Source organism: Prionailurus viverrinus, chromosome B4 (genome assembly GCF_022837055.1).
Source record: "Prionailurus viverrinus isolate Anna chromosome B4, UM_Priviv_1.0, whole genome shotgun sequence".
NCBI lineage: Eukaryota > Metazoa > Chordata > Mammalia > Carnivora > Felidae > Prionailurus > Prionailurus viverrinus.
In genome coordinates, this window is record NC_062567.1 from 34,617,642 (window position 1) to 34,621,423 (window position 3,782).

Here is a 3,782-nt window from a genome sequence, read left to right on the forward strand (position 1 = left end):
GTTTTAAAAAGGTCTGACACTAAGTGTCATATGTTAGAACAGCCTGAATGGAGGAAGATTCCTTAGAAAGGAGGCTCTTGCTGTAACTGGGTAAGAGATGGTGGCATAGACTGTAGTGGGGATAGAGAGATTGAATGTGCTAAGAGATAGGCAGAAAGAAAAGAGACGGAGCTGTTGGGGTCTGGAGAATAGAGGAGGAGAGATATCAGGAATGACCCCTAAGTGTCTGGTCTGTGCCACTGTGTGGAAAGTGAGGCTATTTCTAAAAGACGTTTCAGTTGGGGGACCAAGGTTGGAGAGTGAAGGAAGAGTAGGGGAGAAGGTCGTGAGTTTACCTTTTTGTTCAGCAGAGGTCTCTTTGAAACATCTAAGCAGAAGCATCAAGAATACCCTGGGCATATCTATCCAGAGCCCAGAAGTGCGTTTGGACAGAAGCAAACTGGCTAATAAAAAATTTCAGCCACGCAAAAGGCTAGAATAGGCACTTTACAAAACAGACTATCCAGACAGCCGGAAAGTACATAGAAAGTACTCGGTATTAGGGCACCTTTTTGGCTCAGTCGGCAAAGCATCCGACTCTTAATCTCAGGGTTGTGAGTTCAAACCCTGTGTTGGGCTCTGTGCTGGGTATGAAGCCTATTTAAAGAAAAAAAAAAGTGCTCAGTATCATTAGTCATTAAAGAAATGCAAAATGAAGACCACAGTGAGAGGCCATTTCACTACAAGGGCCAAAACTTTAAGAAATTGACAAAACAAAATGTTAGTCAGGATGTGGAATGACCAGAGCTCTGGTACGTTATTGGCAGACATGTAAAATTGTACGACCATCTTGGAAAACAGTAAGGCAGTTTCTTCAAAAGTTAAACAGACAACCCAGCAATTGCACTCCTTGATATTTACCCAAGAGAAATAAAACATTTGTCCTCACAAAGACTTGAAAAATAATGTTCATCGCAGCTTTATTCATAACAGCCCAAAATGGAAACAACTCAAGTGTGCAGCGATTGATGGATGAACAAATCATGCTATATCCATAAATACTGATTTTAACAAAAAGAAACAAACTACTGGTACCTGTAACAACGTGGATGGATGTCAAAAATATTAAGCTTAGTGAAAGATGTAACAGAGTGCATACGTATAATTCAATCTACGTGACATTCTAGAACAGGCAAAAATTATCGTTAGTGATGGACATCAGATCAGTGGTATGGGAGGGGGAGCGGGGTGGACTGACTGCCATGTGGTAGGAGGGCACAGATTTGGAAGTGGATGAGACTGCTCTATATCTTGACTGTGGTGGTGGTTACTTGACCACATGCATGTGTCAGAACTCAGAACTGGACACTGAAAACGGGAGAGCTTTACTTACGTGAATTATGCTTTAGTAAAAAAAAAAATTTTTAAATTGAAGTCACAAGTATTGATAAGATTCACTAAATGAAGAGGATAGAGAGAGAAAAAGAGAACCTGCGGCCGCTAATCTTACCAACGGGTAAGAGGTATGGTCGACCCCATCTTAACTATGAAGAAAACGGGGATTAGAGAAGTGAAGTGACTTCCCCAAGATCACACAGCTACTAAGTAGTAAAACTGAGGTCTGGAGCCAAGCTATCTGGTATTAAGGAACATGTTCTTTTCAGTCTGCCGCATCCAGAGTCCTGGGTCAGGGGATGAGCATAATGACAGCCCAGAGAATAGGACCCCAAGTCCTATTCTTTGAGGAAGACAGGCAGCAGCCGGAGGGCTGGGCCTGGATCTGAAAAACCATGTGGAAGAATGGAGAAGATTGCACACGCAGGTGGAGGGGATGGGGGATCACCGTGAGGATGGCCTTCTGCCATATTCTCTCCGTCAGTTGTCACTGCGTCCAAGGGAAGCTCTAGCAAGATGACAGGCCGGGGTTGGGGGTTCTTCCTGGGCCCGCCGCACACCCAGAAGCCACCGTGAGATCTGCTCCAGGGGAACGATTGTCTCCTGCCCTCATCCTCCAGGGATTTCAACATGGCCACAGACAGCACTTCACACTTTCCAACTCCAGAAGCATGTGCTGAGGACAACTACATTCAAAGCTCTTTCCTGGGGCTCATTGATCAGTCCCAGCCCTGGTGATGTGCTCTCTCCTGGACAGTGACCATGGCCACATGATGGCTCACTCTGCCTCCTATCCTGCCCTTGCTCACCACTCCCCATACCACCACCAGAGGGGGTTCCCAAAGGAAGTTGTGTCACTACCTTCTTACAAAATTTTCAATGGTTTCCCATTGCCTCGGCGGTACTTGGCAAAACTCGGGCAGTAGTGGGTCATGAAATCAATGTAATGGGTCATTTAAAAATATGAAATCAAAGGGGTGCCTGGGTGGCTCAATCAGTTAAGTATCTGACTCTTGGTTTCAGGTCAGGTCATGATCTCACAGTTTGGGAGATCGAGCCCTGTGTCAGGCTTTACACTGAAAGCATGGAGTCTGTTTGGGATTCTCTCTCTCCCTCTTTCTCTGCCTCTTCCCCACTTGCACACACACTCTCTCTCTCAAAATAAATAAATAAACGTAAAAAAAAAAGAAAGTAAATAGAACAGAAAAGAAAGTAGAGTATATAACATGTGCTAAGGTTAGATACCATGTCTTGAAATTTCTGATTCAGTTAGGTCTATCTATACATAGATGTATATATTTATGTACTGACCAGAGATATACCATGGATTTCTTTCTGTGGATTACAATCAAAAGGTCTAAAAGCCTAAAAAATATTGGTACGATGGGACAGCAATTACCTTTCCTGTCTCTCACTATGTGTATAGGTTCCCATATCCTATATTCTACCCAAACCAGGACATTCCTCCAAACACTATCCCTCTTCATGCTTCCATAGCTTGGCTCACATCCCTTCCTCGATCTTTGTCTTTCCATCCCTCCCTTTGCCTATTGTGATTCTGTTTGACAAAACACCTCTGAAATACTCACCCTTATCCCCAATTAGGGCTCATCACATATTCCTCTGTTCCCACAGTACATTTTCCTACACCTCTCTTTAGCATTTTTCACTCTGCTTGAATAAAGCTTAATTCAAATGTCAGTTTCTCCCAATTGCCTTGAGTTTTGAGCGCATATCTAATCCATCTTTGTTTTCCTCTGCAACTAACATAGTGTCTGGCACATTGAAATTGCTAGGGAAATGCTTATTTGATTGAACTGAATCCTCAAAAAACCCACTGAGGTGGGTTATTATTTCTATTTTGCACATAAAGAAAGTGGGGCTCCGAGAAGTTAGGTGACTTTCTCAAAGTCACACAGCTCGATTAGGAGAGGAACAGGTTCATCGATTTTCCCACAATGCAGTCCTGACCTCTGGCTGTGACTGGTCTCTGAAGTGTAGACCCCAGTGCAGATGCCTCCGTCACTGACCTGGCTGGGAAGAAGTCGGAGCAAAGCATTCCCCATGCACAGGAATTACTTCAGTCCATTACTTCAGTCCATGTACACACATTCTCCACAGATTGACTGAAGCTCCCCATAGACCACAACCAGCTCTGGGGTCTGGAGAGGGGTGTGCTGCCTCACAGAGACTGGGCTTGGAGGAGGCTGAGAAAGGCAGGAAGAGGGGCAGCAGAGGGAGCAGAAGGGAGGGACTGAGAAACCCAAGAGAAGAAGATAAAGAAGAGAGGAAACAAGAGAGAAGGAGGGACAGAGAGTAAAAGAGGAAGTCAGGCAGAAGGAGGAAGGAAGAGGAGAGAAGGAAGTGTAGAGGAAGACGGACAGAGGAAGGCCTGTGGAGGCCCCAGT